Here is a 24094-nt window from a genome sequence, read left to right as displayed (position 1 = left end):
GGCTGTTATCTTTATTAGTGACAGAGGGGGCCTCCAACCAGCCTGTCCCTTCAAAGACCACCTGCTCTAGCAGATGGGGAGGGCCCAGTAACTTTCTTTTCCCACTGAAAGGAATACATTGTTGCTGTTTGAAGGACCCCACCGACCTCTAGGGCTTTGTTGACTGTGTGTGGAGGTTTTCTTGGGAAAGAACTGGAACTTTTGCACTGAGGTGGGGGTTGGTGCAGACTTGAGAACCCCTGTGGCATGGATGGCTATGAGGGATTGATGGTAGCCCTCTTCAGATTGGATATTCCTCTTTCTTCCTGATCTGTGTCTTCTGATGTCTTAGCCCTCATCCCTCCCTATGCTGAGCTGAGTGCTGCACATAACTAGGTGGCCTGCTATAACCTGCAGGAGGGCAGGTTCTGTTGGGGGCAGTGTGAGCTCACTCCCTTTGCCCAGCCTCGAATCAGGTCTCAGGTTACTGCCAGCTCTCCGAGAGGACCTGCTGTCTGGGTAGAGGCTACCTTTCCTGAGGTATCCCTAAGTTCTTTCGATCTTCTCCCCTGTGCCAACTCTGTGGGCCTGAACCCTCTCAGGGCAATGGAGGACCTCCTTTCCTGAGCCAGATATGATATCCAAGTCAGGGAAAAAGCCGAATGCCTTCTGTGGCAAAAGTATGCTTCATGGTGCTCTCGCAAAAGTGAGGGTGTTATAGCTGGCCCCAGTGACAGCAACCTGAGAGCAGGCTGTTCCTGGAAGTGGTTACAGGCAGACTTTTCCCTGCTCTAAGGGCTCATTTGTTATTCTCGTTTTACAGATGGGGCAACTAAGCCTCAAAAGTCACATAACTAGCTAGTTCTGGCACTTCACTTGGGTCCAAGCTGTGTGATTGCATTTGAGTTCCTAACCCTGAAGCCAAGCCCAGGGTTAGGTGCTCTGTATGGGGGACCAGGGAAAACTATTTCCTGGGACTCCTAACCTCTGAGATAGATCATGATGGTCCAGGGCTAAAGCTGTGTCACAGGTATTCAAGAGAAGATGCTCTAGGGGAGGAAGAGTTTCTTTTGTGTGCCAGGGCTTGTGCTGGGCACTGAACTCATAGCAAAAGGACAAACGTGGGCAACGGGCCAGGGACTGCTTGGAGGAGCACACAAGACTGCACCTCGCCATTGATGAGGGCAAAGGTGTAGAAGTCACTGGGAATAGGGAATTATACTTTGAAGCCAATAGGACGAGGTATGAGATCCGATGCCTCCATTTCCAGAGGTGGGGTGACCTTGGCCAGGCCTCCCCCTCTGTGCCTCAGTTTCCTCACCACTGAACCTGGACAACCCCTCCCTTCCAGTGTGGGTGATAAAAAAAAATATATATAGCACATAGCAGACACTCCCTAAGTGTGTACGCATGTATGAGAAGACGCCGTGGGCTCCTACAAAAAGGCTGCACACGCAAAAAGGCCAAGGGCGCTAGATCCCCAGAGTCGCCAAGCAAAAGCTCTGCCGCCAGCGACTCCAGGAACGGGGCGCATGCGCCAACCCGTGCCGTCACAGTCACGTCCTGAGGCGTTCGGCAGGGCCGTGAGAGGCAGGCTTTGACTGACAGGCCGGCCGACCTGTCAGAGAAAAGCACTCCCTTAGGCCTCGGACGAAGAGGATGTTGATTGGGGATATCCTCGCCTGGGGGCGGGTTCTTTGCCGTCCTGGTTACTATGACGCCCGGCCCCCGCCCCCTCGGCTGGCCGCCATCTTGTTGTTGATCCGTACCCAGTGGGCAGCGCCGGGAGCTGGACCGAGCGGCCGGTGCGGGGCCGCTGCTGCGGGGCTCGTCCACCTGCGCTGCCTGCCAGGGGCGGGCCGAAACCTGGAGGCCCGGGGGGCCCAGCTCCCGTGGGGAGCCGTGGGCGCCCACTGCCCGGGCTGGGCCGGTGAGTGACAGGAGCCGGGCNGGGTGGACAGCCTCGGGGTAGAGGTCTGAGAGCCCCGCGCCCGAAGGCCGGCCAGCGGGGTAGCGGGAAATTAGCTCCGCGGACCCGTACGGCTGAAACGTGTCCGTTGCCAGTCTGATGCTCTGTGGGGTATTCTGTTGCTCCCGAATGAGAAATACACTTACCTCTTTCTTAGATGTGGTTCCTGCAAGTGTTTTTCAGACTGCTTGGAAACTAAGACTAGACGAATCAAGCTAAAGCCTCTGCGAACCCAGGCAGGCCAGTGTCACGGCCCTGTGATTCTGGCAGGGCTAAGGCCCTCTGCCAGGCTCCTGCCTCCTGTACTCCTCGGAGCTCACTGTTTGCTTCTTCTTGAAGAGCCTGCTTAAATGTTCATGATGCCTGAGTTTTATTTTGGAACATAATTTCTTTGGTTTGTGACCATTTTTTGGTCTTGTGGTAAGGTCTTCTGTTTGCTCTAGAAGAAAGTGAATTATTATGGTGATGAGTTGGTTGATTTTATGTCCTAAAGAGGTATTCTGTCAGTGTATTCAGGAGACAAAGGAAAAGTAGGACTGTGTTAGAATCAGAAAAAGAAATGAAACTTAATTTTTGTCCTTGGAGATGTATGGAACTGCCAAATTAACTTTTAAGAGTCGAAGTTTATCTTGCCCAATGAAAACAGAAAGTCAGACCCCCCTTTCTGCGGGGATGGGAGGGTTAGAGACCGTGGACAAGGTGTTAGATCTAGGAAGAGTTCTGAGTGCTCCAAAACACATTGCTTTTTCCATGTGGTCCCTTGACTCTGCAAAGGCTCGTTGTATATGGTCATACAAAAAGGCTGCATGTATGAACTAAGAAGTGAGGCAGCAATACTTTGTGTGTTTGTGTCAGGATCTTGTCATCTTAGAATGTTTGATTTTGAAAGAACCTAGCTCCTTGATCAGGAGATCCTTTTTGAGAAGATGCTGAAACCAGAAGAGGCCTGTTGCTGTGGCGTTACTTGTGAGAACACAAAGATTCTTCCTTGTATTTATGTAACTTACCTGTAAATGTCAGCACTTTTAACTATCATGAGCAACAGACACACTTCGTGAGACTCTGGAGATCCTACAGTGAAGTCAGAAACTGCTGCAGGCTGGGATGAGATCTGATGTCCTAACTTGGCATTCAAGGTGCTGCTGCCCAGCTGGCCCCAGCCCACCTCTCCAGGGCTTATCCTAATCCCCATTAGCCAAATGATTTGCTAGACTTTCTGTACATGGTATTTCCCTACACAGTTCTCTTGCCAGCTGAGTCCAGTGACTTTTGCTCCTCTTTGGAATACCCTTTTTCCTCATCTCCACTTCTCTTTTCTTGAGGATCCAGCTCCGCAAAACACTCCCCACACGTTCCAGTCCCAGAGGGTACTCTGACCTGCAGCAGCAGCATCATTGCCCTTATTCAAAAAACAAAACAGTATTTGCTCTTTTAAGAATTTTTTTTGTTTCCTCTGCTAAGACCAAACTCCTTTCTTAAAGCGACTGTATTTTTGTGTCTTCTTGTACCTGCATATAGTAGATGAAAACCAAATGTTTACAAGAGTGTGTTAAATTTGTCTGAGTTTGAAACACCCTCTGTATTTAAACAGGGAAATGGAGAGAATAGGCATGTAAAAATGGGAATTTGGTGGCCGTGGATCTCTGCCTCCTATCCTGCCTGAAGTGCTTACACCTCAGTGCTGTAGAACAGAGGCAGAACTTACTCAAAGTGCAGAACTGAAGCCTTAAAACAAAGTAATTTTGCATCTCAGAAGGGCCCGTGTGGCCCATCTACTTCCTGGCTAAGATGCCATATTGATTCTTGGAAAACATGTATAGATAGGGTTAGCGTAGTGCTGGGTGCTTAGATTCTTACACCCTCTTCTTGGGTGGTCTTGGTCTCACTGCCACCTTGGACTACTGTAAATGTGTCTGTTATTTGCTGCTTGCCTTTCTTCCAGTGCTGCCCTGAGGCTGTAAGGAGCAGTGATGAGAGAGCTGGGGAAAGGCTGCACAGTACACTCCATCTCTGGCTTTGGGCAGTGGAGCAGTCAGAGATTTTGTTTGTGCCACTGGATGTGTGCTTTGCCTCGATTTTAAATCAGATTTTATTTTTCTCCTTCTATTACAGCAGAATTTGGGCAATGGATTATGAGTGGGACAACCTAAGACATGTTGGTTCTCTTATGAAAAGTGATAGATCAAGACTGTCATATTTGCTACTATGGTTTGAAAGTTGCATTTATGTAAGAGGTATTACAGATGAGTTTTGATGGGAAAACATGTTCGTTTGAGGGCTGGATCCTTGTTAGGGACTTTGCTTTGTTGAATGCTTAGAAAGTCTGCTAATCTCTTCTGTAAAAGTTTCATTTGTGGGTGGGGGTTTAGATCATTTATTCCTTTCCCTTCATTTTATAGAAGGTGGACAGTCTAGGTGAGTAGGTTAGGACTGGACTCTTTTCAAGTCTATAAAATTTGATGTCTGTGAATCAGCTTGAAGTTCATAAAAATCAGGGTGTGTGAGGATTGAATAAATCCACTTATAAATGACTTATTCTGTAATCGAAAAGTCAGGTAGTGACGAGGGTTGGTGACAATGTGGAGAAATCAGAACCTTCATACATAGAAGATGGTATGAATGTAAGATAATGCAGCCAGGGACGAGTCAGGTATTTTGTATAGTTGTGCCAGTAAATTGGTGCTTTTGCCTGGATTTGGAAAACAGTCTGACAGTTCTTTAACTGCTTAAACATAGGGTCACCATATGGCCCAGCAGTCCCACTCCTGGTTATCTACCCAAGAGAAATGAGAACATATGTCTGCACAAAAACCTGTATATGAATGTTTATAGCAGTGTTATTTGTAGTAGCCAAAGGGGCAAACAGGTCAACCGTCTATCAGTTGATAATAAATAAAACGTGGTATATATATACAATGGAATGTTATTTAGCAATAGAAAAGAATGCAGTGCTGATACATGCTGCAACATGGATGAACCTGGACAACATGTAAAATGAAGGAAGCCAGACACAAAAGATCTCCTACTAAATGATTCCATTTGTATGAATATCCAGAATAGAGATCAGAAGTAGATTAGTGATTGCTTAGGGGTTGAAGGTTGATGAGAGCCTTGGGGAATGATAGCTAAAGGTTATGGGGTTTCTTTTTGATGTGATGAATATGTTTAAAAATCGTAATGGTAGTTGCATATGCCTAGAATATACTAAAAACCATTAAATTGTACACGTTAAGTGGGTGAATTGTATGATGTGTGATTGTAACTCAAAGCTGCTATTAACAACATCTTACGTAAGGGGCGCCTGGGTGGCTCAGTCGGTTGAGTGTTCAGCTTTGGCTCAGGTCATGATCTCGCAGTTCTTGGGTTTGAGCCCCGCGTCGGGCTCTGTGCTGACAGCTCAGAGCCTGGAGCCTGTTTCAGATTCTGTGTCTCCCTTTCCCTCTAACCCTCCGCTGCTCACGTTCTCTCTCTCTCTCTCAGAAATAAATAAAACCTTAAAAAAAAAACAAAACTTAATGTAAGTAATATACACTAGTTAAAAAAATAAGATATGAGTAATAGGAAGAAATAAAAATAAAGGACCATTCATAACTTTCACTGTGTTTTAGTGTATAACCAGACTTTTTTTTCCTTTGTCTTTAATTTTTACAAAAATGAGATGATGCTATACATCCTGACTTGTGCTTTTTTTTGTAGTCAGCAATATATTATAAACATCCGTGTTGGTAAATGATGCATTTACATCATGGGCCAGTTGGCAGCAAATTGAGGGAAGCAGAATGTAAGGGCATCATGTAGAGCGTAGGGACTAGGGTGAACCAGCAAGTGCAGGCTTATCTAAAGGGTGAGTGTTGCTCAGTTTCAGCCATTTGTGTTACCAGATCTTGTGATTTTTTTTTTTAAAGAAAACAAATCTGAATTTTTATGTGAAATTTCCTGATTATTTATTTAATTTTTAGAAAATGTTTTATTTATTTTTGAGGGAGAGAGAGTATGAGCAGGGGAGGGGCAGAGAGACAAGGAGACACAAAATCCAAAACAGGCTCCAGGCTCTGAGCTGTCAGCACAGAGCCTGATGCGGGGCTCGAACTCAGGAACCATGATATCATGACCTGAGCTGAAGTCAGATGTTTAACTGATTGAGCCACCCAGGAGCCCCCCCCCCGCCCCGATTTTTTAATTTGACAATGAATTAGGAAAATTTGAGCCACTTTGCTGGTGAAAAAAAAATCCCTTTGCAGACCAGAAATGGCAAAAAACTTGAGTTGCCTGTTGTGTACATTACCAGCTAAAGAGGAACAAGGTGACAGTCTGCCTTCTTGTTTCAGCTCTAATACTGTAAACAAATGTCCTTTTCGTGGTCTGCTTAGCACCATTTTTAAAAAATATTTTTGTGTTTTTTGGGAATTGTGCTGCTTAAAATGGCTCTCAAGTGTATTGCAGAAGTGCCGTTAATCTTCCTAAGCACAAGAAGAAATATGGAGAAAATGGAGAAAATATGAGTATTAGATAAGTTTTGTTCGGAAATGAATTGTAGTGCTGCTGGCTGAGAGTTCAGTATTAATGAGTCAGTAATATCCAGCAGTCCCCCCTTATCCACGGTGTATACTTTCCAGGACTCTTCAGTGAATGCCTGAAACTGCGGATGTTACTGAACCCTATATGTGCTGTTTTTTCTTATACATACTGTGCCTATAATAATGTTTATAAATCAGGCACAAAGACTAACAATAACTAATAATAAATTAAAACAATTGTAACAATATACTGTAATAAAAGTTATGTGAATGGGGTCTCACAGTATCTTAGTGTATTGCACTCAGCCTTCTTCTGATGATGTGAGATAGTAAAATGTCTACATGATAAGATGAAGTGAGCTACATGAGCTACATGATGTAGGCATTGTGACGTAGCTGTTAGGCTACTAGTGACCTTTCTGAACATACCTTAGGAGGAGGACCATTTGCTTCTGGATCTTGGTTGACTCTGGGTAACTGAAACCATGGAAAGCAAAAGCATGGATAAGTGGGACTATTGTATTTTTTTTTTAAATGTTTTATTTATTTCTAGGAGAGAGAGAGAGACAGCGTGAGCAGGAGAGGGTCAGAGAGAGAGGGAGTCACAGACTGAAACAGGCTCCAGGCTCTGAGCTGGCAGTCAGCACAGAGCCCGACGCGGAGCTCGAACCCACGAACCGCGAGATCATGACCTAAGCGAAAGTCGGACGCTTAACCGACTAAGCCACCCAGGCGCCCCGGGACTATTGTATTTTAAAGTGTCTTTAAATAGAAACATAGGTACAGGTTATATATTTTGTATATGTAGCTCTGGAACTTTATGAATTGATTGGTTGACAAATGTGACCTAAAGCTCACAGAAACCTAACCCTGTTTTTCCCCTAGTAGTAGGGCTTGATACTTGCTAACTTGGTGTTAGTGGTGACTTTATGAAATGTAACTACAGAGAATAATGAGAAGTCTTCTATATCGGGCTTCTTTTGTTCAGTGTGATGTTTTTGAGGTTCATCCATTTTGTTGTGTTCCTTTTTATTCCTCAGTAGTATTCCATTTTATGGCTATACCATTTGCTGATGGGCATTTGGGTTGTTTCTAATTTGGGGCTTTTATGAATAGAGAGAGACGCAATAGATGTTTCCACACAAGTCTGTGTGTATACATATCTTTATTTCTCTTCAGTAACTGAGAGTAGAATGGCTTTGACTCCCAGACTACCATCAGAAGGGCACTGTTTCAGGAAAAGTTAAGAGTAGTGCTTTGGGCTCTGGGCCCAGTTTTATTATTCCTCCCTCATAGTTTTCAGCTCCAAGTTTCATTTTCTACTTTTGCCGGATTCCCATACCTACCCAGCGTGAGACAAGAACTAATGGATACTCCATTGAGGTGGGAAGTTGAAGTAACCAGGAACTGTTTATTGCTGGTAGACACAAGCTTCTAGATGGAGGGGGTCTGTTTTCTTTAGAACTTATATCAGTGCTTATCATGCTTCTGGATTTCTGTTAATTGATGCAGGCCAGGAGGCTTCTTGGTCATTCACAGGGTTCACAGAATTCATCCTTCATCTCTCTATGCAGTTTGGCCTTGGTGATTTTTTGCCTTTGTAAGTGTTCAGGCCTAGTTACTCCAGTGGACACTTCCTCTTTAGACTATTAGTCAAGTGGCGTGTATTTTGCTACTTTAAATTTTAATTTTGCTACTGTGAATTTTAATTCACATAGAACTTTTTAAAGTTTGAGGCTTCTTCTATGATCGTCCATATGTAGTGTTAGAAAACTGGCACCGACCCAGAGGGTCTTAGTTAAGTGTTCTAGATTTTAATTTTTGGGAGCAGCAAGCAGTGATTTTTGTGAGGAGTGTTTATCCCATAAGTCCACACTCCCACCTCCCATTAAAAGCCACCCACACGCCCCTATCAGAGTCTTCTTTTATTATTATTTTTAAAATTTTTATTAAAAACATTTTAAAAATGTTTATTTCTGAGAGAGAGAGAAACAGCGTGAGCAGGGGAGGGTCAAAGAGAGAGGGAGATACGGAATCTGAAGGAGGGTCCAGGATCTGAGCTAGCTGTCAGCACAGAGCCTGATGCGGGGCTTGAACCCACAAACAGTGTGATCATGACCTGAGCCAAAGTCAGATGCTTAACCTACTGAGCCACCCAGGTGCCCCCAGAGTCTTTTAAAGCTTTTGCCTGGATGGCAAAAGTTCATGAGTTTGAGCCCCTCTTCGGGCTTCCTTGCCTCGGGCTCTGTGCTGACAGCTCATAGGCTGGAGCCTGTTTCAGATTCTGTCTCTCATACTCTGTCTGTCTGTCTCTCTCTTTGAAAAATAAACATTAAAAAAGAAAGCTTTCTTGGGGCGCCTGCGTGGCTGAATCAGTTAAGTGTCCGACTCTTGGTTTCAGCTAAGGTCATGATCTCACGGTTTCTTGGGTTCATGCCCCATATCCAACTCTGCCCTGGCAGCACAGAGCCTGCTTGAGATTCTCTGTCTCCCTCTCTCTCTGCCCCTCCCCTACTTATACAGTCTTTGTCTCTCTCAAAATAAATAAACATAAAACATTTTTTTAAATTAAAAAAAAAACCCAAAGCTTTCTGGGGCACATAAGATTTTTAAATTATCTCTACACCCAGTGTGGGGCTTGAACTCACAACCTGAGATCAAGAGTCACATGCTCTACTGACTGAGCCAGGCAGGTGCCCCTAAGGCTTCCTAAATCTCTTAAAGAATTAAATTGATTCTAATGGAGCTGCTTAAATGATATTTTCTGGATGGAAGGTAAGGTGGAGATGAATGAAACTTTCATGTGGGAGTTTGTTGAAGTGAGAAAATTACTCCTTAAATACTGCTTCTTTAGGGGATGTTTTATTAATTTTAAGTCTTTATATTTATTTATAGTTCACTATATTTCTTATAGTTCGTTGGAAGAGAGAACCAATATGTGATATTGCTCTCACTTGATTGGAATCTTTATTTCCTGGTCTGCCTGTTTTTCTTTTGAATAACTTAGTGGATGAGAAAAGGAATTTCTTTTTCAACAGATAAAAGAATTAGAACATTTTAATAATTCGGCTCTTTAGAAAATATTTTTTTAAAGTTTATTTTATTTATTTTGAGAGAGAGAGAGAGAGTGAGCAGAGTAGGGGCAGAGGGAGAGAGAGAATCCCAAGCAGGCTCCTCACTGTCACTCACAGGCTCCTCACTGTGACGTGGGGCTCGATTTCATGAACCATGAGATCATGATCTGAGCTGAAATCAAGAGTTGGACACTTAACTGACTGAGCTACTCAGGCACCCCGACTTTATTTTTTAGAGCAATTTTAAATTTATAGAAAAATTGAATGTCAAGTACTGAGAGTTCCCATGTACCTCCAGCCCTTACTCCTTCCGCAGTAGCCTCTCCCATGATCAATATCCCACAGTACAGTGGTACATTTGTTAGTGAATGTTAGTGATTGACATCATCACCCAAGGATCATAGTTTATGTTCGGGTTCACTCTTGGTGTTGTACATTTCATACGATATATTTGTTTTGACAAATGTATAATGGTATATATCCACCATTATAGTACCATACAGAATAGTTCTGCTGTCCTAAAACTCTAGTGGTCTCCTGTTCATCCTTCCCTCTCCCTCAACCTCTGGAAACCACTAATATTTTTACTATTTTCATAGTTTTGGCTTTTCTAGAATCTCATATAGTTGGAATCATATAGTATGTAGCCTTTTTAGATTGGCTTCTTTCACTTAGTATTCTGCATTTATTTATTTATTTATTTATTTTTATGTTAATTTATTTGGGGTGGGGGGAATGGCAGAGACAGAGAGAGAGAAATTCCAAGTAGGCTCCCACTGCCANAGGAGGGATCTGTCCATCAAACCATGAGATCAGGACCTGCGCCAAAACCCAAGAGTCAGATGCTTAACTGACCCACCTACGCACCCCTAGAATGAACAGCTCTTTTTAAAGAACTAACAAGGCGTTTCATATTTGTCATGAGTTTAGACAGATGTTTAGATTCAGAGCCTATTATAAATTAGGCCAGATGCATCTTTTTCACGTTTGTGCTTTAGCTTTCATCTGCTTATTTTATGTGTGATTTAGTTTCCTCATCTTTTAAATGTAGACAACTTTTCCTTTCCTTTTGTTCCTTTCCTTTTAAGCAGCAATGCACCCTGGCGTGATACCTGGGAAATTGAGCTGTGGGTAGGTAATTATTTTACTTGGAAAAATATAATCTGTGCTGTTGAGCAAGCCTTAGTGCTGTTCTGTGGCCCTTAATGAAATACTGGCCCTTCTGGGCTGCTGAAGGTCTACATCTTGGAGCTGTTCGTAAAACTTTCCTTGTGGTAAAAATCCTTATCAAGAATCTGAGGGCGAATAAGAAAACTCTTGTAAAGCATTAAGAGTTACTTTCAGGCAAAAGCAGGTAGGGTGGATAAAAACAAATCAAAACAACTTTACTTTAAGGATTTTATCTTTTTAAATATAAGACTGTTGTTAGGATCATTCCCATTGAACAGAGCAGGTCAGATTTCTAGTCTTCATGCAACCTGAGATTAAGATAAAATCCTTCAATGGAAAAAGTTCAGATAATTCATTCTGTAGTTCTTCATTTGACTAATAAGTCATAAGAGCCAGGCAGGGGACTTGGTTTCTCCTTTCTGCTCATCTTGGAGCCCTTTGGTGGCCATAGCCTTTGCTCCTTGTAGTCTCTCTCATTGCTGTGTCTTCTGAAGACTATGTGAATGGTTCTGGTATGCTGACAACCTTCCTTTGCTGTACTTTCTTCCCCTGTGAATTACTGTCTCTGTGTGTGTATTATTACTTCAGTTTTTCCTTTAAAAAAACTGAAATTTTGTCTTAACCAGTGTAGTCAGTGGGCATTGTGAGGCTTTGTATCTGAACTATAGCATTATTTTGGTAGTTGAGGTAATGTGAACAGGTTTGCTCCCCTGCCAGGGTAGAGTGAGGGAGGATGGGAGACCATCTCTTGTGATTTGACTTAAAGTTAGATTTGTTTTGTTTTTGTTTTATTCACACTTATTTACTTTTGAGAGAGAGAAAGTCTGCGAGCAGAAGAGGGACAAGGAGACACAAGATCCGAAGCAGGCTCTAGGCTCTGAGCTGTCAGCACAGAGCCCGATGCGGGGCTCGAACCTATGAATCGTGAGATCATGACCTGAGCCGAAGTCAGCTGCTTAGCCAACTGAGCTACCCAGACGCCCCCTTAAAGTTAGATTTGTAATGCAAGTAACTGCTTTAGGGTTTAGATGTGTTCCCCGCCCCCCTTCTCTTATTTATTGACTAAGGAAACGTTTTCAGATACTGTTATCAGAAAGTTTTCTCCTGACCATGGACATTGATGCTGGTTGTTAGCATCCAAAGTGTTGCTGGGAGAATTTGAAACTCTCCAAGATTATGTTCCCACCCTTGAAAATATTGTGAAGGTTTCCAGGATACCATGCTTTCTTCAGATGGGATAGCTATAGAATCTTAGACAATTTTTAGAGTGCGGAGACTTTGGGAATTATTGTATTTGGTTTCTAGGTGGTGACTGCAGTTGTAGAGAATACATGATATTCTTAAGTGTATGTCTGGCTCTGAAATTCTTGGTATCCTTGACCATTTGGTCTCTCTTCCTTATCTCCCGTGGCCTTACTTCCCTGCATTGTGACAAAGGATGGAAGGAATATTGTTTCATGAGTCTGAAAGTTTTGGGGTTCCCACATCATTTTGTAAAGGCAAATGAACCTTCAGGTGTACTGCTGACAGTGCTAATAAGTTGATGCACCAAGTGATGCACCAAGTGATGTCTGCCTCAGCTCTCCTAGGAAGCAGGCAAGGAGAGTGAATGCTGGTATTTTTAAGTGCTTTCTAGCTGTGGAATCTTAATTTGACAAGTCAGCTGACTGACTTCTCTGTTTACTACTATGCATGTAATATTGGGTTAACCATACCTACTCCCCTACCTCATGGAGTTGATCAGATAAAGGGGAAGCTTGTCAGGTGGTTTAATGTAGGACTTAACTTTAATTTCTCAAAAACTATTTGAGAATGGTTTCCTTTGGCTCCCATAGTTTTGGCCAATCCAGTCCCCTCTGCACTGGGCTGTGCAAATCTGAGTCCTTGACTTGCTTAAAGCTCTTTGGTGAGCTTCTAGTAGGAAGTGGGTCAGGTCCCAACTCCTGAATCTGGTAGATGAGGCACTGCCTCTTCTGGTTCTTAATGGTCTCTAACTGCATTTCTTGACCCTCCAACGTCAGATGTTTCAGGTGACTCTTTCTCCCTCTGGGCCATTGCCCATACTTTAATTCCCCCACCTCCTCCATCCTGCTTCCTGTCAGACTCTAGTTATCTTTCAGATTTCAGTTTAGGTGCCATATTTTCTGTAAACCCTTTCTTGACCCGCACCTTCCGTCTTGTTAATGGTCACTCTTGGTGTTCACAGCACATTCCTCACTGTGACATTTACCATAGTCTTAAAGTTGCTTATTTGCCTCTCCTCTCTACCCGTCCTCCATCCTCACTTTCAGTTTTCTGAGGAAAAGAACTGTGTTTGTCTTAGTACAATATTTGTTCTATGGGATCTCATTCATCATAGCCACTCAACATATACTTGATTATATACTTTAAACATTTTTTTGCAGATTTTATTTTAATGGTCCTGGATTGATTTGGAGACTTTATAGTTGCTATTTGGTCACAAACATGCCTTAATGGAGAGTATTTTGAAACTTATGTATAAAGATTCTACTCAACTGGAGGATGTATGGGTCAGGGCCAAGTAGCACACTAGATAGTTTAGGCAAGCACAAGATGTGCATAGGCTGTTTTATTTGTTGATTTTTAAAAATATTCTCATGAAAATTAAAGTTATTTCTTTAGCATAAAACATAGAATGAATCCTAAGAAATTTCTTCTGTGTTTGGGAAGATATATTATAAAATATGTGGTTGTGTTAGATATTTTATGAGTGTGTCCAAAGAAAGTGCTAACTTTAGGGGCGCCTGGGTGACTCCGTTGGTTAAGTGTCTGACTTCGGCTCAGGTCATGATCTTACGGTTTGTGGGTTTGAACCCTGCATCGGGCTGTGTGCTGACGGCTTGGAGCCTGGAGCCTGCTTCGGATTCTGTGTCTTCCCCTCTCTCTGCCCCTCCCATGCTCATGCTCTGTCTCTCTCTGTCTATCAATAATAAGTAAACATTAAAAAAATTTTTTTTTAAATTCTTAAAAAAAAAAAAAAAACAAGAAAGTGCTAACTTTGGCCTCAGCGAGCTGAATATTAAGCTTGAGTAACTTCCCAAAGCAGAGTGTACTGGGCAGGGCTGCTTGGACCCTTAAGCATGTTAACTTGACTGTTTACAGTGTTGTATTACTTGTGATTGGTAGAATTGTGAATGAAACAGAGCTCTGTGGATTTTATTTAGATAATAAAATTTCTCACTTTTGGTCTATGCTACTTAGCCTTTTCAACTCCTTCAAACAACTGTCAGTGACCATTTGGGAGACAAAAACTACACAGGAATTTGAACAGGTAAAGTTTAATATAAAGAATTGTTAACTGTAACTGAAGATCGGAGTAATGAGAATTTAGCTAATGAAAAGTAGAGTCAACTCTAAGTAATACAGGAATAGCATATGTAGGAGCAGCCATTACCCCTGGCACTGATACAGAGCACTCAACAGAGACACCCTTTCAGGGCTGAGGTCCATATGTTGGAGATGGGTGTGGTCATGCCTAACTGGATGGCGAAGAAAGTCATTGTGGTGCCACACTGGCAGATCATACTAGAAATCTACCCTCTAGGATGTTGGAGAAAGCCATTTATGGAGAGGTGTTTTGCTGGAAGCACTCGGACAGAAAGCTACTTGAGTGAGGTGTCAGAGGAAGCTGCTGGCCACTGTGTGCTGCTGACCATGATACATTGTGGGAGTCAGGCACTCACCAGCGGTTGGGCACTGAAGGGAGCTGACTGGGTGGCCAGGGTGTGGTGAGAGGAACATACTTTTTTGCAGAATTTCCCCAGTGTCCTTTACTGACAAACCTTAATATCAGCTGGCAAAGGAAAAATATTAAATGAGTCCAGCTCCATTTCTGAAGAGCAAGTGGTGATAGTTGGGTTTGGAACCAAGAGATAATACACTGATAAGTGGTAAGCTGCTATTTGTCAGTTACGTGAATAGGTTGTTAATAATTTAATAAGTATTTTCTCCACAGAGTACTCTTGTTGCTACCATCTGTGTTTTAAATTTGTTTTAATGTAGGGATTCAGTGCTTAAGTGCTATTCTGTTCTAGCCAGAGACAATTTCTGTTCTGAATTTTTTCAGCATAGGTTAGTCGCCCAGTTTTAAAATTTCATATAAGTGGAATAATACTGTATGGACTAATATTTGTGTACTAAATACTAAATACTAAATGGAATAATACTCTTGTGTAAGGCTCCTTTCACACAGTGTAATGTTTTGAGAATTCCTGCTGTTGTTTGTATAGGTAGTTCAGTCCTTTTTATTGCATTTCATGAATATTCCAGTTTATCTGTTCTGTTGATAGGCATCTGGGCAGTTTCCAGTGTTTGACTACAGGTAAAGCTTCTATGAACATTTTTGTACAGGTATTCTTGGGGGATATACACATACATTGATTTCTCTTGGGGAATAGAGGGGAATAGAATTCCTGGGTCACAGGGTAGATGTAGGTCTAGTTTTAAAAGAAACTTTTGGGGCACCTAGGTGACTCAGTTGGTTAAGTGTCTGACTTGGGCTCAGGTCACGATCTCACTGTTGGGGTTAATTTTTCTTCCTAAATGGATGTTTTCTTGTTCCAGCACTAGCACCATGTGCTAAAAAGACGTGTATCCATTATCTATTGACTCCACAACTTAGCAGTTTAAATATTTTGTTTTTGAGGGTGGGGGGCAGAGAGAGGAGACAGGATCTGAAGTGGGCTCTGCGCTGACAGCAGAGAGCCTGATATGGGGCTTGAGCTATTAACCTTGAGATCATGACCTGAGCCCAAGTTGGACGCTTAACTGACTGAGCCACCCATGCACCCCAAAACTTAGCAGTTTAAAATAGCAAACATTTATTGCCTCAGTTTATGAGGATGAAAAATTTAGGAGTGGCTTAGCCGGGTGGTTCTGGCTCACAGTCTCTCCAGTCTCTCATGAAGTTGCAGTTAAGATGTTTCCTGGGACTGTGGTCATCTGAAGGTTTGCCTGGAGCTGGAGGGTTTGTTTCTAAGGTCACTTACTTGGCTTTTGGCAGGAGGCCTCAGTTCTCTTGACATGTGGACTCTGAGTATCCTTATGGCATTCAGTGATCCTTCTCCAGAATGAGTGATCCAAGACAGAGTAAAGAAGAAGCCTCTTATGACCTAGTCACAGACTGTCACTTCTGCCATATTATATTCTATTCCTTAGAATTGAGTCACTAAGTCCAGCCCATACTCAGGGGGTGAAGAGAAGAAGGCTCTACCTTTTGGAGGAACAACTATCTAAAAATTTGACAGTTTAAAACCACCACAACTTTCACTTTCCATTTATTTGCCTTAACACTTATGTCAGAAATGAATTGACTGTATAGGTATGGACCAATTTCTGGGATCTCTATTTTGTTCTATTGATCTATTTGTTTATATGCCAGTACTCACAAGTTTTAAAGTCAGGTAGTATAAGCCACCCAACTTTATTCTTCCTTATAAGATTGATTTGGGTATTTAAGGTTCTTTGTATTTCCATACACATTTTAGAATTAGTTTTCCAATTTCTCTGTAAAAGTCTGCTGATACTGTGGTTGGGATTCCATTGAATTTATTGGTTCATTTGAGGAGGATTGACTTCCTAACCATATCAAGTCTTCTAATCTATACACATGATGTGGATCTCCATTTATTGATGTCTTCTTTAATTTCTCTGCATTGTTTGATTGTTTTCAGTGTAGAGATTTCACAAATCTTCTAAAATTTATCCCAAGATATTTGATGTTGTTTTAATGCTATTGTAAATGAAATGTCTTTTCTTTTTTAAAGATTTTATTTATTAATTTAATTTTTTAAATATTTACTTTTTTGAGAGAGGGAGAGACAGAGCATGAGCAGGGGAGGGCCAGAGAGAGAGGGAGACACTGAATCTGAAGCATGCTGTAGGCTCCAGGCTCTGAGCTATCAACACAAGGCCTGATGTGGGGCTTGAATTCATGAACTGCGAGATCATGACCTGAGCCGAAGTCGGACACTTAACCTATTGAGCCACCCAGGCACCCCTATTTATTTTTTTAAGTAATTTCTGCACCCAACACGGGGCTTGAACCTACAACCCCGAGATCAAGAGTTGCATACTCCACTGACTGAGCCAGCAAGGTGCCTCGTAAATGAATTGTCTTTTAAAAAATTATAGTAAAATGTAGATAACAAAATTTTAGTTATATTTTTAACTATTTTTAAGTGTACAATACAGTAGTATTAAGTACATTCATACTGTTGTGTAACCGTGTCACTATTTCAGGAACTTTTTCCATCATCTCAAATATAAGCTTTGTATCCATTGTACAATGCCCTATTTTCCCCTTCCCTCAGTCCCTTGTAACCTGTAATATACTTTCTACCTCTATAAATTTGTCTATTTTAGATATTTGATATAAATGAATTATATAATCTTTATTTTTTTGATGCCTGTGTTATTTAATTTTTTCAAGGTTCATCTAGGTTATAGCATGTATCAGAATTTAATTTCTTTTTTTAAAATTTTTAAAAAATATTTATTTCTGAGAGAGGGGCAGCGTGATCAGGGGAGGGTCAGAGAAAGAGAGAGAGAGAGAGAGAGAGAGAGAGAGAGAGATACAGAATCTGAAGCCGGCTGCAGGCTCTGAGCTAGCTGTCAGCACAGAGCCTGATGTGGGGCTGGAACCCATGAACCGTGAGATCATGGCCTGAGCCTAAGTCAGACGCTTAACCGACTGAGCCACCCTGGCGCCCCTTAATTTCTTTTTATAACCAAATAATATTCCATTGTATGTATGTAACACATTTTATCTGTCTATTCATCTGTTAACGGACATAGGTTGTATCTACTTTTTGGTTATTGTGAATAATGCTGCTGTGAACATTAGTATATAAATAATTGGTTTGAGTCCCTGCTTTCAGTTCTTTTGGGTAGGAGTGAAATACTTAGGAGTGGAATTACTGGATCATATGGAAATTTTCTGTTTAATTTTTTGGGGAACTATCATCCTGTCTTCCAGTGACTGAAACATTTTATATGCCTACCAGCAGTGCATAAGAGTTCCAGTTTCTCCACATCTTTGCTACTTATTATTTTTTTTAATAATAGCCATTCTAATGAGTGTGAGGTAGTATCTCATTGTGGCTTTGATGTGCATTTCTCTAATAACTAATGATGTCGAGCATCTTTTCATGTGCATACTGGTCTTTGCATATCTTCCCTGGAGAAATGTCTAGTAGCCAAGTTCTTTGACCACTTTTGAATTGAGTTGTATGTTTTTTTGTCTTTAAGTTGTGGGAGTTCTCTATATTGGATATTAATCCTTTATCAGAGGTATGACTTGTAGATATGTTCTCCCATTCTGTGGGTTGTCTTTTCATTCTCTTGACAGTGTCCTTTGATGTACAAAAGTTTTTAATTTTGATGCTGTCCAATTTGTCAATTTTTCCTTTTCTTGCCTGTGCTTTTGTTGTCATAGCTAAGAAATCATTGTCATATCCAGGGTCATGAAGTACCCCCCCCCCATGTTTTCGTGTAAGAGTTTTATAATTTTAGCTTGTAAGTTTAGGTCTTTGATCCATTTTGAGTTAATATTTGTATATAATGTGAAGTAATGCTCCAACGTCACTCTTTTGCATATGGCCGTTCAGTTTTCCCAGTATCACTTGTTGAAAAGACTGCCCTTTGCCCCCTGAATAGTCTTGGAACCCTTGTTGAAAATCATTTGACTGTGTGGCACCTGGGTGGCTCAGTTGGTTGAGCATGCAACTTTGGTTCAGGTCATGATCTCACGGTTTCTGGATTTGAGCCCCACATTGGGCTTTGCGCTGACAGTGGGGAGCTTGCTTTGGATTCTCTGTCTCCCTGCTCTCTCCTTCTCTCTCTCTCAAAAATAAATAAATGTAAAAAAAAACATAAAAAATGTAATTAATGTGGGGCACCTGCATGGCTTAAGCAGTTAAGTGTCTGACATTGGCTTAGATCATGATCTCCTGGTTTGTGGGTTTGAGCACCCCCACATCAGGCTCCGATCTGACAGTATAGAGCCTGCTTGCAATTCTCTCTTCCCTCTCTTTCTGCCCCTCCCCAACTCAAACTTTCTCTCTCTCATAAACAAATGAACTTAGAAAAAACAAGGTGCTGGGTGGCTCAGTGGGTTAAATGTCTGACTCCTGATTTCAGCTCAGGTCATGATTTTGCAGTTCGTGTATTCGAGACTTGAGTCAGGCTCCACACTGATGGCGCGCAGTCGGCTTGGGATTCTCTCTCTCCTTTTCTCTCTGTGCCTCTCCCTTGCTCATGTTCTCTCTCTTTCTCTCTCAATAAATAAACATAAAAAATGAAAATCATTTGGCCAGTATGTGCAAGGGTTTATGCCTGGGCTGCTTCTTGTGTTCTCTTGGTCTATATGATACTGTGTTTATGCTAGTACCACACTGTTTTGATAATAGTGGTTTTGCAGTAAGTTTTGAAATCAGGAAATGTGATCCTCCAATTTTGTCCTTCAGGAATTTTGGCGATTCAGGATCCCTTGAGATTCCCTGTGAATTTCTGGATAAGCTTTTTATTTATTATTTTTTTTTTCTGGATAAGCTTTTTAAAAAAAAATTCTGCAATAATTGCCATTGGCATTTTGTTAGGGATTACATTCAGGCTGTACATCTCTTTGGGTAGTATTTGTCATCTTAACAATATTAAGTCTTCCAATTCGTCCATATGGGATGTTTTTCCATTTATTTAGATATTTAATTTCTTTCAGAAGTGTTTTGTAGTTTTCAGAATACAAGTCTTTCAACTTCTTAGTTACATTCATTCTTAAGTATTTTATTCTTTATGATATTATTACAAATGGATTGTTTTCTTAATATCCTTTTCAGATTGTTCAGTGCTAAAGTATAGAAATACAACCAATTTCAGGGTGCCTGGGTGGCTCAGTCGGTTGGGCATTTGAATTCGGCTCAGGTCAAGATCTTGCAGTCTGTAAGTTTAAGCCCCGCTTTGGGCTCTTTGCTGACAGCTCAGAGCCTGGAGCCTGCTTCTTCAGATTCTGTGTCTCTCAAAAATAAGTAAGTCTTTAAAAAAAAAAAAGCAACCAATTTCTGTGTGGTGGTTTTGTATCCTGTGAATTTACTGAATATATTTATTAGCTCTTTTTTTTCTTTAAATTTGTTTTTCTTCTTTAATGGTTTATTTATTTTTGAGAGAGAGAGAGAGAGAGAGATGGCGTGAGCAGAGGAGGGTCAGAGAGAGAGGGAAATATGGAATCTGAAGACAGGCTCCAGGCTCTGAGCCAGCTGTCAGCACAGAGCCCCATGCAGGGCTCCAACCCACGAATCGTGAGCTGAAGTCGGATGCTTAACTGACTGAGCCACCCAGGTGGCCCTAACAGTGTCTTTAAAAAAATTTTTCTTAATGTTTATTTTTGAGACAGACAGAGTGTGAGTAGGGGAGGAGCAAAGAGAGAGGGAGACATAAAATACAAAGCAGGCTTCAGGCTGAGCTGTCAGCACAGAGCCCAACGCAGGGCTCAAACTCATGAGCCATGAGATCACAACCTGAGCTGAATTCAGATGTTTAACCAACTGAGCCACCCAGGCGCCCTTCTAACAGTGGTTTTGTGTGTGTTTGGGCAGTTTTAGGATTTTCTGTATATCAGATCATGTCTTCTGCAAATGGTTAACTTTACGTCTTACTAATTTAGATGCCTTATATTTCTTTTTCTTTCCTAATTGCTCTTGCAAGAACTTCCATTGTAATTTCTTTGGCTATTGGTTGTTTAAGGATATGTTGTTTAATTTCCACAGATTTGTGAATTTTCCAATTTTCTTTTTATTGACTTTTATTTTCATTTTGTTATGATTGAAGAAGATATTTTGTATAATTTCAGTCTTTCAAAATTTCAGACTTGTTTCCTGCCTAATTTATAATCTGCACTAGAGAATGTTTCATGAGTATTTGAGAAGAGTATGTATTTTGCTTCTGTTGGGTTGAGTATATATCTGTTAAGTCTAGTTGGCTTTTAGTGTTGTTCAGATTGGTTTTTACTGTTGTTCAGATTCTCTATTTCCTCATTGATATTATATCTGATTGTTCTATTCATTTCTGAACGTGGGATATTGAAGTCTCCAACTATTGTACAGTGGTCTTTTCCCCACTTCTATTAACTTCGCACATTTTGTGGCTCTGTTATGTGAATGTATAATTGTTATTTCTTCTTGTTATGTTTAACCTTTCATCATGGGGCACCTGGGTTTAACCTTTCATATATGGGGCACCTGGGTGGCTTAGTCAGTAAAGCATCTAACTTTGGCTCAGGTCATGATCTCGTGGTTTACGAGTTCGAGCCCTGCATCCAGCTCTGTGCTGACAGCTCAGAGCTTGCAACCTGGTTTGGAGTCTGTGTCTCCCTCTCTCTCTGCCCCTCCCCTGCTTATATTTTGTCTCTCAAAAATAAATAAAACAATTAAAAAAATTTTAAAAAGTCTAATGTCCTTTGTGTCTTGTAACCTTTAATGTTTTATGGTCCATTTTATCTGGTATTAGGATAGTCACCCCAGCTCTCCTTTGGTTACTATTTCATGGAAATATCTTTTTTCATCCTATACTTTCAACCTTTTTGTGTCTTTATATCTAATTTGAGTCTTTTGTAGACTGCATATAGATGGATCTTTTTTTTTTAACTTTTAAAAAATTTTTATTTTTTAAATAAAAATAAAGGGGCAGGGGCAGAGAGAGAGGGAGACACAGGGCTCCAGGCTCTGAGCTGTCAGCACAGAGCCCGACGCAGGGCTCGAACCCACGAACCGTTGAGATCGTGACCTGAGCTGAAGTTGGGCACCTAACCGATTAGCCACCCAGGTGCCCCTAGGTAGATTGTATTTTTAATCCATTCTGTTAATCTCTGCTCTTTAATAGGAAGGTATCTGTGATTACTGACCAAGGAGTTACTTTTGCCATTTAACTATTTTCTGTATGTCCTATGTTTTTTGTTCAGTCCTCCATTGCTGCTTTTTTGGCATATAGTTAATTTTTTTTGTAGTGTACCATTTTCATTCTCCTTTTTACTGTATTCTTTTTCCAGATTTCTATTTTATTTATTTATTAACTCTTACACATATCTTTATTCATGTGATTTTTACCCAGTGTATTTCATGAACTACAGTTTGTTTAACATATCATTTATGTTAAATAACACTATTAGATTTGTGATTAACTAGCATTATTAGAATCTTTTTTACATTTCTTCACTGAAATATCACTGTACTTAGTACAGTCTTTGAAGCATCTTTTTTACTTTCGCTTTTGGAAAGTATTAAATGCAGCACACTGTGTTAGCTTTTCTGTGTATTTTTATGTTATTTTCTTAGTGGTTACCTTGGGGATTGAAATCAACATCTTAAATTGATAACCTAGTTTGAATAATACCAAGTTAGTTTCAGTAGTATGCAAATACTCTTCTGTACACCTCCTCATTGTGTGTGTTTGGGGGTGTGTGTGTGTGTGTACTTATAAAATACACATATATTTTTGTATTTTTATTGTTGTTAGAGTACATCTTTTTATATTGTATACCATTAACAAATATTTTATAGTTTTATGCATTTGTCTATTAAATTATGTAGAACGAAAGTTACAAACAATACCAGATATACAGTAATACTAGCTTTCATATTTATCTATATAGTCATGTTTACCAGAGTTGTGTATTTTTCTTATGGCTTTAAGTTATCCTTTGATTTTAGCTTGAAAGATTCCCTTTAGCATTTTTTATAGGACAGGTCCACTGGTGATGAGCTCCTTTAGTTTTTGTTATTTAGAAATATCTTAATTTCTCTCTCATTCTTTTTTCTAAATTAAGAAAAGTTTTTTAAACTTTATTGTATTTGAGAGAGCATGAGTGGGAGATTGAAAGAGAGAGAGAGACAGAGGAGGTAGGGGAGACACAGAATCTGAGGCAGGCTCCAGGCTCTGGGCTGTTAGCATAGAGCCCAGTGTGGAGCTTGAACTCACAGACCAGATGATCGTGACCTGAGCCAAAGTTGGATGCTTAACTGACTGAGCCACCCAGGTTCCCCTTTCTTCCATTCTTGAAGGATAGTTTTGCAGGATATAGAATTCTTGATTGACAGGGGCGCCTGGGTGGCTCAGTCGGTTAAGAATCTGACTTTGGCTCAGGTCATGATCTCACGGTTCATGGGTTTGAGCCCCGCGTTGGGCTCTGTGCTGACAACTAGCTCAGAGCCTGGAGCCTGTCTCAGATTCTGTATCTCTCTCTCTCTCTGACCCTCCCCTGCTCATGCTGTCTCTCTCAGAAAAAACACATTAAAAAAAAATTTAAAAAACAGAGAAGAATTCTTGATTGACAGTTTTTTCCTTTCAGGACTTTAAATATGTCATCCCATTGCCTTCTAGAGGATTCTGGAGAGAAATCAGCTGTTAATCTTATTTGAGGACCTCTTGTACATTATGAGTTGCTTCTCTCTTGCTTAAATATTCTCTTCGGGGTTCAACATTGTAATAGTGGGTTTTTGATTTATAATGTGTCTTGGTTAATCCTCATAGGGGTTCATTAGACATGTCTTTCCTCAAGTTTGGAAAGTTTTTGGACACTATCTTCAGATATTTTTTTCCTCTCTTCTCTTTCTATAATCATATATTGTTAGATTTGGTGGTGTCCTACAGGTCCCTCAGACTCTTTGGTATTCCTTATTTTTTTTGCCTCTGTGAGTAATTTCAATTGTCTTCAGATTCACTGATACTTCTTACATACACTCAAATCTGCTGTTGAACCCCTCTAATGAGTTTTTCATATCAATTATTTTACTTTTCTGTTTTCAGATATTGCAGACTTTATTTTGTCCTTTTTATAATTTCCATCTCTTTATTGATAGTTTATTTTGTTCATATTTCATTTTTCTGAATTCCTTTGACCATGGTTTCTTTTAGTCTGTTGAATGAATTTAAGATGGTGATTTCACATCTTTTTGTTTTGTTTTATTTATTTATTTTGAAAGAAAAAGAGAGAGCAAACTGGGGAGGGGCAGAGAGAGGGAGAGAGAAATCCCAAGCAAGCTGTCAGCACAGAGCCGGATGTGAGGCTCGAACCCATGAACCATGAGATCATGACATGAGCTGCAACCAAGAGTCAGATGCTTAACTGACTAAGCCACCCAAGTGCCCCTAAGATTTTTTTTTTTTTAATGTTTTATTTATTTCTAGGAGAGAGACAGAGACAGCATGAGCAGGGGAGGGTCAGAGAGAGAGGGACTGACAGACTCTGAGCTGGCAGTCAGCACAGAGCCCCATGTGTGGCTCAAACCCACGAACTGCGAGATCATGACCTAAATGAAAGTTGGACGCTTAACCGACTAAGCTATCCAGGCGCCCCCCCCCCCTAAGATTTTTTT

At 40.9% G+C, this 24094-nt stretch overlaps 1 protein-coding gene across 1 annotated transcript in view; it reads left to right on the top strand.

The window, feature by feature from the left end:
- Nucleotides 1-1729: 1729 nt before the first annotated feature.
- The window catches only part of IP6K1 (inositol hexakisphosphate kinase 1), a 60598-nt gene continuing 38233 nt past the window's right edge, over nucleotides 1730-24094 (top strand). The window contains exon 1 of the mRNA XM_077776913.1: nucleotides 1730-1909. The gene's annotated coding sequence lies outside the window, so the exon portion shown is untranslated. The remainder of the gene's footprint in view (nucleotides 1910-24094) is intronic.

Source organism: Crocuta crocuta, unplaced genomic scaffold (genome assembly GCF_008692635.1).
Source record: "Crocuta crocuta isolate KB4526 unplaced genomic scaffold, BGI_CrCroc_1.0 scaffold77, whole genome shotgun sequence".
NCBI lineage: Eukaryota > Metazoa > Chordata > Mammalia > Carnivora > Hyaenidae > Crocuta > Crocuta crocuta.
Note: the sequence above shows the minus strand (reverse complement) of the source record. Positions and strands in the feature narration are given on the sequence as shown.